Below are 14,767 nucleotides of genomic sequence, written 5' to 3'. Positions count from 1 at the left end.
CGATCATCCTTCCAACTGCAAAGTCGTGAAAGATTGCAGTGATAACTTTGAATTTAACTTAATTTAATCCCACTTGAAAATTGTGGTGACAGCAATAATTCAGCCACACAGACGTTCATTTGTGATGTACATTATGTTCATGTGGAGTCGATTATTGTAACCTTTAAATATTGTAATGGCAAAATTCTTGTCCTGCAAGGCCATGGAAACCCCTACAAAAACCTAAATATTCTCATATTCTGTTGTTACTCTGAAGCCCAACAGAAAATCACAAGTAGAGGTAAACAAACAGCAAAAGTCAGATGCAGCCCAAAGCCATAATTTTGGAGTGAAGAGGAAATCGACAACTTTTAGTTGACATGTGTATAATGGCTTTTGATGACCATACCAAATAAGAAGCAGAAATTATCTATTTTAACAGGAAATCGTCACGATTTAGATGGGGACACTCCAATTGATCCAGCTACAATATTTACGGGTGTAACTGAGTTATTACAAATGTTGACCTTAACTCAAATGTGGATGGCCTGTAAACATCAGCGAGGCAATGTCATCTTTGTACAGTAGATGGTAAATGGTCTTTCACTGATCTATCACTTTTCCACATATTGAAGAGCTTCACACTAAATTCAAATGTACCTGCTGATGACACACCATCACAAACTGGGGGTTCAATACCTTGCTCAAAGATACTTCGACCTGGTCACAATACCAGGGGATCTAACCCTCAACCTCTCGATTGGAAGACGACCACTCTACCACTGAGTTATATAATTTAATTTGCAAAAAAGGCACTGTGCCTGAGATGGGAATGTTTGCCTAAGGTAACAATTTTCTGCTTTTGGTCAGCTGTAACGTCAAAGGGTGTGAAGAGTTTACATCTCAGTTCATTGCTGAATCACTTTCCCATCAGACCTAACAAGATATTGATTCCCGAAATTCCACTAAGCTGCACTACAAAAGCATTTTCCCATTTTCTGTCAACAACACCTCTTGCAAGAAAATCTATCTCTGACAAAAAGGCATTGGCCGCAGCGGAGAAAGGGCAATTTGTGAACATCTGAACCAGAGATTGATAGTAAGGTCAGTGCTGACAATAGCTCAATAGTCAATTGAAACAATGTGGAGTTAAAAAAAGTAAACTTACATAGTTGAGCCCAGAGTGTTGACCAATGAGTCACATTCAATCAGCATGTAAACATCACTTCATAAATAGAACCAAGCCTTCTGCAGAAGGCCAAAATATAGTATCTGTTGCATTTGCTCTAAATTCAGGTCCTGTATCAGATTGGGTGATGAATGACCCGTCACAAATGTTTGCTAAGTGTTCTTTAGAACATTTTGCAGGTTCTTGACATGAACAAAATCTATTTTAAGCCCTATCACCTGCACATAGATGCACAATGAGTTAAGATTGTCATTTATTTATTTATTTATTTATTTATTTATTTATTTATTTATTTATTTAGTTAGTTAGTTAGTTAGTTAGTTAGTTAGTTAGTTAGTTAGTTAGTTAGTTAGTTAGTTAGTTAGTTAGTTAGTTAGTTAGTTAGTTAGTTAGTTAGTTAGTAGGGGTGTAACGATACATCGATACACATCGATTAATCGATATAATGCTCTACGATTTATTGGCATCGATGCTAAAGGTAAACATCGATTTATATCGCCGTGTTTGACCTCGGACATTAGACGCGACTTTATTTTGAAATCCAGTTCATTGTTGCTTGCTTCCTCTTTCCGGGAGCAGGGAGCAGTGCGCGGCGTTGCTGCACGTGAAAGGGGAGTCGACAACTAGCACGCGGCTCCTGGGCTGGTGCTATGGCTAGTGTCCAAAAAGACGAGGAAATTTGCTCCCCTTTAGGCTTCAAGTCATTCGTTTGGAAGCACTTTGGATTCCAAAGAAAAGATGGCTCAACGGACAAGACACGTGCAGTTTGTAAATCCTGCCATGCGGTGATCAAATATTCAGGGAGCACAAATCTCGCCGCACATTTAAAGAAAAAACACGACATCAAAGTTCAGTGTTAAAGTAAGCAATTTGTATACTACAATACTCTTGTAATTTCCTAAATAAAGAGTTTGCAGTACCTTGTTGATTTTGCGTATGAATTGTTGTAAATCAGGATATTGTTCTATATTTTTTATTAAAAAAAAAAAAAAAATCGATCGTAGAGCACTATATCGCGATATATCGTGAATGAATCGCAGCAGGCTTTAAGATATCGGCAAATATCGTATCGTAGTTATTTATATCGATATTATATCGTATCGTGACAAAACCCGCGATTTACACCCCTATTAGTTAGTGAGTTAGTTATCGTTCGCTCACTCGTTCATTTCTTTATTTATGCATTCATTCATTTATTTATTTATTTGTTCATTCATTTACATACCGGTACAGTATTCCTTTGATTATCACAGGGGTTACAATGCCCGCAATAAGTGAAATCTGCAAAGCAGAGGCAGACTTTTCAAAATATTTTTTTATTTTAATTTTTCAATGCCTCTCTATGCTGTCACGAGGATGGGCGGGTGGATGGATGGTTCGATGGATGGATGGACGGACATACGGATGGATGGATGGATGGATGGATGGATGGATGGATGGATGGATGGATGGATGGATGGATGGATGGATGGATGGATGGATGGATGGATGGACGGACGGACGGACGGACGGACGGACGGACGGATGGATGGGCAGGTGAACGGACGGAGGGATAGTTGGACGGACTGATGAGCAGGCGGACAGACGAACGGACGGTTGGACGGATGGATGGATGGATGGATGGATGGATGGATGGATGGATGGATGGATGGATGGATGATCGACCGACAGATGAACGGATGGCTGGATAGACGAGAGGATGGACGGTAGGATGGATGTGAGAGAGCTATGATCTGTCATTCCAGAGGCGTAGCCGAGCCGGGGTGGCGCCCCGGTTAGGACTCCCTGCGCCCCGGTTGAAAAAAATCGAGCTTTTTCGATTCTTCGTTTTCATGCCGTTTTTTTCTTTCGGTCTTGCGCGAATGTGCTTGCGCTATTCTATGTGCGCGATGTTATCCATTCACCATTTGCCTCCCGGACCCGGATGTTGTTTTAGCGATCAGCGAACGCCGTGGGTGATGTTAGATTTTTTTTCCTGTGGGCGTGCGCCCCTACTGGAAAAATTTCTGGCTACGCCTCTGTGTCATTCAGATGGCTAAGTCTCAAATTAATTACTGTGATGTACAGTTCTACAAGCAAGTGACTGATTTGCCAACATCCACCCACTATAAGTACCCATCTGCTCTGGTATCATGTGGTGCCAATAATACATAGCAGCAGTAAGAACGGATATCTATCTGTGTGAACATTGCAACACACTCGACACTTAAACACTGTACATTCTGATTAGATGATGAATATTACCACAAAGGAATTAAAAGGTTGTTCCAATGAAATAAATTGAAACTAATGACACCTATCAGATGCAAGGATGACAGCAACTAAAAAATGACGTGGACTACAGAACCTCCAATACTCTTCACGATGTACAAGCTGATGTTGCCACCACCTACTCATGTTTTGTCCATTCATGCCTTGAGGCATGATTTTAAGCCCAATTAGACTACTAGTTTACTAGTTGTATGAGCCCTTCACTGCAACCACTTTGTGTGCACAAGCACAATGAGCTCACAAGTCCCAAATCATACCTTCTGTTCTACATACAAAGTTAGTTGGGAAAGCTAATGCGGGATTGATGCCAGACTTGTTACCAGTCTAGGGTGGGAAATTAAATGCATGGGGGGGGGGGTTGTAATTACCCAATAAACAACTGCATTGGTGTGTGTATGCATAGCTCATATGCTACAGTGCAAACACACATACACGCTTTAAACTAACTTTGCGACATGATGGGCTGTTGCACATTAGATTCAACAAAGCATGGTTAAGCTAGCTACATTTAAGCACAACTTCCAGTTTATGCTCTTGTGGTGGCAGTGAATTGGTACCACTTCCTGACTGCGACGTCACACCAACTTAACAATCACTGCGATGTAATGTGGAGACATCAAAAACGCTGCACAATTTGGCACAAAAGGGAATGGCCAGAAGCAGAATAACAGTTGAAAGTCAGTCAAAAAGCAAAGAATAATGGATCTTCAAACGAGTTTTAAAAATGGAAAGAGAAGGGGCTTGCCTGACATTTAAGGGGATGTCATTTCAGAGGGAAGGATCAGCAACAGAAAAGGCCCGATCCCATCTAAGGTTCCGCTTAGTCCTCGGCACCTCCGGGATGCAAAGTATGCAAATTACTAACCATAATACTAGGTTACCCATACTCTTTGACTTTGTAGCCTTTTCAACAATACTAAAATACACATTTATTGTGATTAAAAATATATTTTTCTGAGACTCAAGCCTCAAGGTAGGGGGGCACAAACAACTTGTAGGCCTGTTCTTGGTGACAGCTCTGAGTTCATCGATAATTATGGCGAGAAGGCGAGTTCTGTACCGTCTCCAAATATGGGATTTTAAATAATTATTCTCCATTAATATTAGCTGAAGTGCAATTTGTCACCAGTAATGACCTTTTCCAGCAGTTAGAAATGGGGGATGGTGAAATTATGATTTCTGCGCACTGGCAACAGATTAATCTATTTTTGCAAGCATGTGGAAATTAAAATGGGACACCTGTCTTTGTGTTGCCTAAAACATAGAAAATGATTGGTGGTGTACGTGATCAACCATAAAGAGGCTTGATGAAATTATGTGTGCTGATAAGAGATAATGGTCCTTAATGGTCCTCTTTAACGGCATACTGCATGTATAATTAATTTGAGTCTGATAACAATCACACCTTCATTTCCTAAATTGGTTTATGGTCAAGTACAGTAAATGCCAGTGTGACAAAGTGTTACTGGATACATTAGGTTGCTGTGGACACTGCAACAAATTTAGATAACAGCCTTGAGTAATCAAATGCACAGAGTACAGTGAATCCACATCGGACTGCTGATTGCAGCACATTACATATTACATACATGTTAAAACAGCTGTATATAGACGGAAAATTATGCATTGGGCTCCCATTTCTTAGTTCTCAAAGACTCAAGTTTTTGTAATAAGGGAGTCTATTTGATTTGACTGCTCCCAAAGTAGCCTCTAAGAACCGACATGAAAATAAAATAATTCAAATAACTAAATTGAAAACAATAAGGGGAAAAGTGTTGTGATGCATAAATAACTCACATTGTAATTAATAAACAATAAAAAGGTCTTTGACACTTGAAAGAGCCACAGCGGAAACTAATAAAAAGTAAAACCTACACAAGAAATGAAAAACATAAATAACAGAAATCGCAGGTGTACTGTACTTACTGTTATTAGAAGTCAGGCAAAAAACAGCAAGCGCATTCTAGATTTCACTGGAAAGACAATCCTTGGAAACCGAGACGATGAAGGAAGCAATTAAAATAATCCCGTCTCGTCTCCCATCGGCTACTGCTGCACCTACAACCCCAGCTCATTGAAAGTGCCCGAATGTATGATGCAGGAGTCTCCGCCCGTTAATGCTCACAGAGGAAAATGACAAACAAATCACACAAATTCCTTTTTTATGGAGGTCCATTTCTACACACAGTAATTGCATCACATCATATGTGATGGAAATGCCATTGTCACTCTGCTAATTCTACCACATCAAATGGTTGTTCTGCTGAACTCATATCTCGTGACAGAGAAGGTTCAGCAAGCCATAAATTATGTTTGTATTTAAGTCCCGGGATCCACATGGTACTGCTGGTCAGAGTGAACAAACAAAACATCTTTCACAATATCATATCACTGCCACCAGCTTGAACAGTCTTGTAGCGTAGGTTACACTAATACTGTAGATTCCAACAATCAAATCTGGAACTAGCAACACACAAAGAGCTTCTATGAGTTTCATTGTCAGCATCTCTTTGTCAGATCAAATCAGTCTCACCCTGAGTTAACCTTTTATCATTGAGGCTTTTTTTAACACAGTTCTGCAGCTCACTGTTTGTCACAATGGCGTGGCACAACAGAATGTGTTGTGTCCTGAAGTGTCCAAAAGTTCTAGACCACAGTGCCTTTTTGAAATCTATAATAATCAGTGCTGAGCAAACGAATTGGAAAAAAGCATTAGTTATAGTTCCTAGTATTTTTCCTAAAAGCTCAATTAAATTAGTCATAGACTACCTACGGCCTGCGTCACTATTGACATGGAAAGTGATTATCGTGCTATATTTTTTAAAAACCTTCAACTATGTAAAACAATACCAGATTTCACAGGCTATTTGCATAGACCGGTGCACCATTTAAATATTTATTGAATGTCACAATAAATCAGGGAGACATACTGCCGAAACGATCATTGGCTCCCTCCTGCCTGCTATGATGACTTGCAGACCACAAGAACTAAGACAAAATTCTCTCTGACCCTTCACATCCTGGTCGCCACCTTTTCCATCTCCTTCCCTCAGTTAGGCACTATTGATCTGTGTGCACTAAAACCAGCAGACTCGCATACTTTCTGAGATTTGTATATTCATGCGGACACGACCACACAGAAAACATAGCGGACGAGCTAATCCTGCCCGACGATTGTAGCTACAGTTCAAACATTTGCACAATTGAAAAGCGAGTTGCTGGGACATTACTTGGAATAGACAAGGAGGCGATTAAAAAAGTTGGAACAACTTAAGAGATTGCTTCCTAAAAAGCAAAAAAGGATGCCTTAGGGTAGAGTGGTTCCAGGAAGAACAAAGAATACACCTTCTGAAAGATGTGAGTGTGTTATCAATCAAACAGTTATGATTCATTAAACAGTGTGTCATCATTGATTAACCTGTGAGTATTGCCACGTTATAAAATGTAGTAGTATTCACAGTGTAGTGTGGTTCGAATGCCAAACATTCTTTTCACTGCCCCCTACACTATGGGAGGATATTGGCTAACTGCAGTTGCAAGCCACACAGAATAGAAAATAGTGCAAAATACACAACAGATTCCGCTTGTCTTGTTTTTGAGCAGAGCCTTCACGTGTCAAGCATGAAGCAAGGTTTACCGCATCCATCATTGTAGGATTGACTCTACATATTTGTTAAACTGTTGCTGATCATTATTTTACCCCCCTGGACAAAACGGATTCAAGGACTCTGCATCATTTGCATGATCATCTTTATATCCTAATTACTGCACGCTTGTTCACTTTATTTTGCTTGAAGACTCTCCGCATCATTTGCACAGCTGTCACTGTTTTGTACTACAGCACTAATGATATCCCTACATTGTTTAATGACTCTCTGTACTTATTTGTGTATAAACGTTTCTTTGTTGCTTGTTGCTATAATGCTAGTGTGACTCAAACTACCAGAGACAAATTCCTTGGGTCTTCTTACTTGGCCAATAAAGACGACTCTGATTTCTCTTATTCTAATTTGATATTGAAAAACTAATCAAGTTAATTTGCAAATTTCGGGCAGAGTTAAAATTGTATTATAATGAATCCGTTCAGCCCTACTTTTAACATATTTGAACTGCAGCTGCAAATGCTATCAGCATATTTTAGACATTTAACTACTGCTAATTACTCTAAATGAATATTGATGTTAGTCGTTGATGGCAAAACTGATGCAGCATATTGCTTTAGTTCACAACCTTATGTACAGCAGACCAGACAGTGTTTAGGGCAGAGAAGCAGGCTCATTGTGAGGCAAGACAGTCTCACAAAAGAGGCCAAAATAGTCCATACACATAGAAAAAATGACAAAGACAGACAATGCCGCTGTACTGCCACGACCACTATTCAACAGCATTCCAGCAGTTGCTGAGAACAATAGTGGGTCCTTGCACACAAACACACACTTACTCACACTATCCAACCGCTCCGACACGAAGGAGCACAGAACAGGCACCCCCAGCTTGTATGGAGAGGGGAACCAAAGAAATCCCCCAACTCACTCTCTCTCTTACACAGTCAGAGCGAGGGAGGGGGGCTTTCGGAGTGCTGGCATTTGGCACGAACAGACGCTCACAAAGCCCTCGGGACCCCGGAGATGAAGGAGAAATGTGGGGGAGGGTGGAGGAGCACGGAGGGGAGGGGTTGCAGTAATGCCATTTCCAAGCAGGCAGCCTGTGGAGCGAGGCGCTCAGGGAGAATGAGAACAAAACGAACAGGGGGATGGCCTCCCTTTCCTCCTCCTCCTTCATGTGGAGGTCAGTATGCTTGGCAGAGAGGTCAGCCACTGCAGCAGGAGACGCACATCACCCCTCTTAAAAATCTGCATGTAGTGTACATCTGCAGTCATCATTACGACACAAGATTCAATAAATCCAAGCTGTTTGCCAGAAGGAAATGACATACGTACATCTCGGCAATACACGTGCTGACAAGTATTTGCCTCCTTGGTCATGTATTCAGATTACGCTATTCTAGGGCTGGGCGATTATAGAAAAACAATCGTGATTGTTTTGAAAATGGCTGAAATCATGATTACCGTAATTTTCGGACTATAAGTCGCGGTTTTTTTTCATAGTTTGGGTGGGGGGGGGCGACTTATACTCAGGAGCGACTTATATCCATATATATGTTTCTTTTCACTTTTTTGCGCATTTTATGGCTGGTGCGACTTATACTCCGGTGCGATTTATAGTCCGAAAATTACGGTAATAAAACACATTTTCAGTGATTTCAAAACTGGATCTATTCAACTACTAAAACCTAATTACTCAAAACTATCAAAAGAATATATTTCGGTCAGGCCTTGGTTTATGCACATAGAGCTCAACAAAACAAACAGACTACTTGAATGCACATTGCACACAGGGAATAAATTAGCAAATTTGTAAAAGAGATATTATTTTAACAGTCACGATACACTATATTATATAATACATATGATATATTATATACATAAAACACCTGAAGAGCAATGCAATGTTGTTAATGAAGCCAACAAAATAAAGTCAATTTAACCTGCCGCTTGTACTGCCGTAGAGATGCTCATCCAGCTAGCATTTCTTTTCTGCTAAACCAGTTCAGAGTCACGGGTAGAAGAGCCATACTTACCAAATTAGCTGCATTGGTAAAGGTGACAGATGAGTTTATTACTTCAAACAGTTTCGACAATTTGTTGTCAGTAATGGAATGGAATGGAATGTTAATTTATAGTCCTAGCTGATAGTGTCAATCAAAACTGATCATTATTAAATTTGTAACAGCAAAATATAATCTCGTGAAAAAATATTTGATTATGTCGTGCAAATACAGTGTGAAGTAAAATGGATTAATTTTGTGTATTCAGTAATGGCTGTCGAATGCCTAGTTGATAAGACATCTGGCTCAGATGCTCCAACCACGATGAAGGAAAAATATGCTGGCTTTACCTCATTAAAATTGCTGCCAAACAGCTTTCTAAAATGATATTTTTCAAGAAATGTCTTTAAGCAAATTCAATAGTCAAGTCTGCACTCACAACGAGCACATTGGAGCCTTTGGCACACTTACCCACCGACGGCAATAAGACAATGCAAAATCACATATAAATGTACTTATACCTGATTTAATAAATTTGTTGTCAAATAAAATGTCTGTTGCTCCTTTTATTTTTAACATTGTGTTATTTGACTACAGATAATTTGCAATGATCCCACGATCTGTACTTTGTTTCACCAAACTCATACAAACATAGAAAACATTTTTTTTTTTTTTTTGGGTGAATCCATGGCAAAGCAAGTAAGGATAGTATTGAGTGAAATGTGCTTTTCAGACTTACCATTTGTATTATTCACAGGGCACACTCGTATTCAAACTCTGGTCAATTAAACTTCTTTAATCAACCGAACAAGCATGTTACTGGAATGCAGGGGAAACCCAGAGACCCGGATACCAGAAAGTTCGGAAAGTACAAGGAAGACATGCCTACAACATACATAAAGGCTGGAGCAGAGTTACAAACCTCAGAATTGTGAGGCATGCCTACTAAACACTTGAGCTGCTTTCACTTCAATAAAATGACAAAATGAGCAACATTATAGACAACATTATATATTGTACATATATATTGTATTACCGTTTTTTTCCGTGTATAGTGCGCATTATTTTACTAATTTATTGTCCTAAAATCTGGGGTGCGTATTATACATGGGTACAAAGAAAAAAAATTTTTTTTTTTTTTTTTTTAATTTTTTTTTTTTAATTTTTTTTTTTTATTTTTTTTTTTTTTTTTTTAAATAAAGTCATGGTACAACAAAACCAACAGCAGGACTGACCGACAAAGTCGTGGAACAAAAAGACAGGGTGACATTACCAAAGACAGGAACAGAATGACAGTAACACATGCAATGATCCAACGGTGAGCGAGGGGCAGACAGGACTTAAATACAAAACACGTTACATCGATTGAGGTGACACAGGAAGAGCGGGGTGACACGAACAGAAACTATGGCAACCTAGACACATAGCAAAACTGGGGACGAGACATGACAAATCTCCCCCGAAATAAAACTCACCTTTCTTCTTGTTTGTTGTCAATCGCGCATCGCATTCAGCCATCCTGCCCAACACACTTAGTAAAATTCATAATTGACGACACATCGTTTGATGCGATGGTGCAATCCTCGATGGTGTGTTATTGTCAAATATTGTTTGTTTTTTAATCTCCATCGCGGACCGGACGTCATACGGAGGCCGCCATTACAGATGCGCAGAACGGTTGCGCAAGACACGTCAGCTATATAAAGAGCGAGAGTTCAGTTCTCCACCTATTAGTTTCAATTCACAGTTTAATTAGCAGTTTCAATCAGCAAATAACAAAATGCGTATTACAGGTAATATTTTATTTCACAACACTTTGCCTTGTTCCTTTCGTCTCTGCTGTTCATTTCAAACACGCTCCATACGACCGCAATGCTCTCGTATCAGACAAGGCTTGCTCGATCACCTGCTCGTTTGCTGTCTCACAATGTACCCTACACAAATCCGAAACATTTGTTGCGGCTCCGAGTCACGACGAGGGGCAAGTTTTGGTTTCCAAGGGTGTTTTTATTCCTCTTCAACGTCTCTCCCATACAGAGCCGCCGTGTGCGCACGGAGCGCGGTGGTGCGTTTAGGGGCAGTCGGAGAAATCAACGCCAACAAAAAAAATGACATCCAGCCTAGTTAAGACCATACCAAAGACTTTAAAAATGGGACCCATTGCCTCCCTGCGTGTGTGACGATCTTTGGGACTTAAAAAAAAAAAAAAAAAAAAAAAAAATAAATTTAAAAGAATTCATAAAAATTGGGTGCGTATTATACATGGGTACAAGCTTTTTTCCAGCATCAGCATGCCATTGTTAGGGGTGCGTACTATACATGGGGGCGCACTATACATGGAAAAAAACGGTATAATATTTTTGGAATGTCTGGAACAGGGGTCACCAAGCTTTTTAAGAAGACCTACTTCTTATGTACTGATTACTGCTGAGGGCTATAGATTTGGTAGGCATCTGAAATTAATCAGTTCAAATTACTTTTAACAACATTATGTGCTACAATACGCATTTTCAGACACTGGTCGTCATGTTACCGATGCCTCACAATAATTAGAAAACAGAGAAATATATGCACTCTCTTTGTTCATACAACTCTGCAAGAGTTTGCATTTTTAAATGTTTATTTTTACATCGTTCCAAGAAAATCACAATGTTCTATCACAGACGAGCTACTTTTAGAACAATGCTACGGGCTAGTGCTACGTTGGTGATCTCTGAAAATGTTCTATATAGTATATCCATCCATCCATCCATCCATCCATCCATCCATCCATCCATCCATCCATCCATCATCTGTACCGTAGATCTTGGATATTTTTCAAATTTAAATATTTTCCTAGGGCAGCACAGTAATGCACTGGTTAACATGTCCGCCTCACAGTTCAGAGGGTGCGGGTTCGATTCCACCTCCGGCCCTCCCTGTGTGGAGTTTGCATGTTCTCCCGGCACCTGCAAGGATTTTCTCCGGGCACTCTGGTTTTCTCCCACATCCCAAAAATATGCATGGTAGGCTGATTGAGCGCTCCAAATTGCCCGTAGGTGTGAGTGCGAGTACAGATGGTTGTTAGGGTTAAGGTTAGGGTTAGGGGGTGGCCTGCAATTGGCTGGCAACCGGTTCAGGGTGTCCCCCGCCTAATGCCTGATGACGGCTGGGATAGGCTCCAGCACGCCCGCGACCCCCCGTGGGGACAAAGCAGTACAGAAAATGGATGGATGGATAAATATTTTCCATATGCAGCGTTATTTAAATAGGTGGAATTTCATTCATATTAACGTCTAATGCAAGCGAGCACAAACTATATACCCTTAAAAATGCTGTGGTAAAAACAACCCAGTTTGGGTTAAAAATTGGACCGACCCATGCAGTGTGCTCAATTTGACCCAACTTCCTGGGTTGTTTTGCCCAGCAGTTTTCAGGGTGAACAGTTTTGTCTTGGTGGGATAGACTCTAGGTTCTCTCTAATGCCCGAACAAGATCAGTCAGAAATGTATGCCTGGATGGGTTCTTCGCCCAGAACTAAGGAATATGACCAGTCAAAAACAACTAAAAAGGTTCTGCGCGACCTCTTGCTCCACTACATTGTCTAAATTTGGAGGAGATGAAACAATTAGTCAACAGCTAACCACCATCAACTTCATTGATAATTAATTTTGATAATCAATGGTAAAAAAACTTGATGCCACACTTGAGGCGTCACTGTCCACACACTCTACAGAACAAAATGTAAGGATTTCTGCTCAATAAAGAGATAAACTGTATTCTATTAAAACCAGTCCAGGTGATCTATAAATTTTTAAACCAAATATAATGGTGCATTATTTTGGGACGATCACTTCTGTGCTCATTTCTCCATATGTCAAACAGCAATAAACTAAATCTTCCAAGAAGACCAAATGTGGTTAAAAATTAATCCGACAGAATGATAAACACCTGCAGGCTCTGTTTTGGTTACGTGCTAGAAATATTATGTAGGCTACTGCAAGGACACAAGTCTACAGTGAGCCGGGCTGATCTACAACCCAGACTATGCAAAACTGTTGAAAGCAAGAGCAGTGTGATAAAGGAGGTGCAACGATGAGGTGAGAGGGTGGAAGAGGAGGAGGTGATAGGGTGCGAAATGAGGAGGAGCTGTAAACACAGGCCCACCAGGCAGCAATACAGCTGTGCAGTTTTTTGCTCCCTGCCAGCTGAAAGGTGAGAAGATGCCGCTTAATACACAAAGCAGCAGATGTGTGTACACAGGTATGTGTGTGCGTGTGTTATTGTGTGCGAGTGTGTGTGCACGCTCGCTTGCGTGTGCGTGCGATGTATGTTGTAATCAGAGAAGCCAGGCTGTAAACTAAATAACCACTTTGGTCACATCAGAAATTGGTCTCATGCATCCTGATGGCTTTTGCAGAAACTCGACTGTAAATATTCTCAACCCCGCCAAAGCAGCCCTATAATGACTGGTGGTAACCTTCATGATGGAGATCCATGGGACATTTTAGACCAGCCCCAGTTGTTGCTTCCATATGCTTTTCTGCAGCTATATACAATCCTGCAGGAATCACAATGATCACTATGAGTTCTCTCTATATCTGAAGGTTGAGTATGGAAACTAATTAATATCAAGGACACAGTATACGTTTGTACTTCATGATTTTTTCAAGCAAATGCAACCAAAACCATTGATATTCAAGTCGCTGACGGTTTGTACTCGCGTATTCAACATACACCTGCTTCTGTGGCATACTCTCAAGCTGAGCGCTCCTACACGTGTGGCTATAGTTCTTAACATTCCACAGGGCTTAGATTAGTAGTAATATGAAAACAAAAAAACACGGAGACGCTATCTGAGCCCGGACAGTCCCACGCGACTGAGACTGAAGCTCCATGCTTAGCTCACCAATCATCAGCAATCACCTCTCATCCGCTCTTCCTTCCTCCACCACCCTTTTATTCAGGACACACACTGCTGCAGGACTTCATTTACAGTATTGAGGTGCATCATGCTCTTGGTCATTTTTCGTATCCAGCACATGATAGGTATTCATTTAATACTGTAAAACGCATAACTGGTTGCAGAAATCCGCGTTGCTCCTCATTCATCCTCACCGCACGTTTACGTGCATGTTCCGAACTTCGCATACATCATCTAAGATATACAGGGGGGGACTTACCTATATATGCAGCGGAATATCCCAGGGAATAACTTCGTCGTACTTATGATTACCATCCACACCGGTGTAACTGTAATGCACAGCAACTGCTCACCGAGTGGCTTCTCCCGCTGTGAGCGTTCTCCTCTGCTGCTTCAGCGCGCTCATGACGGAGCCGTGTCGCGCGCAGAAGTGCGCGGGCACAGCACAGCCTGCAGGAGAACCAACAGATTGTATTCAAATTTTTTCAATTCCGTAATTCCCGTCGTGTAAAAACGAATTATTTCACTTAATTTGGTCTGTTGTACACCTAAAAAATTGGCCATTGCAACAAGGTTGATTTTTAAACAAACATTAATGTTAACCTATAAAGTATGCAGAAACGTAAACGTTTGGATGTTCGCAAGAAATACATTTCTCGTACACATTTTACATAATTTAATGTTCCACCATGTTTTACCAATAGCATTTTTTAACAAATTCAGATTTTGGTGATGAAATAAATACAAGCACATGTGCAAAGTTGATAAATTGGGGCTATTTACCTACCTGTGATTTCATGGATGCAATAGATGTCAA

General features: G+C 40.5%; 1 protein-coding gene across 1 annotated transcript in view; it reads right to left on the bottom strand.

Moving 5' to 3' along the window:
* fat3a (FAT atypical cadherin 3a) overlaps positions 1 to 14,334 on the bottom strand; it is a 189,749-nt gene extending 175,415 nt beyond the window's left edge. The window contains exon 1 of the mRNA XM_061281270.1: positions 14,210 to 14,334. The gene's annotated coding sequence lies outside the window, so the exon portion shown is untranslated. The remainder of the gene's footprint in view (positions 1 to 14,209) is intronic.
* Positions 14,335 to 14,767: the final 433 nt, after the last annotated feature.

This window comes from Syngnathus typhle, linkage group LG6 (assembly GCF_033458585.1).
Source record: "Syngnathus typhle isolate RoL2023-S1 ecotype Sweden linkage group LG6, RoL_Styp_1.0, whole genome shotgun sequence".
Lineage (NCBI taxonomy): Eukaryota > Metazoa > Chordata > Actinopteri > Syngnathiformes > Syngnathidae > Syngnathus > Syngnathus typhle.
The sequence above is the reverse complement of the archived record's forward strand: the minus strand, read 5'-3'. Positions and strand labels throughout refer to the sequence as shown.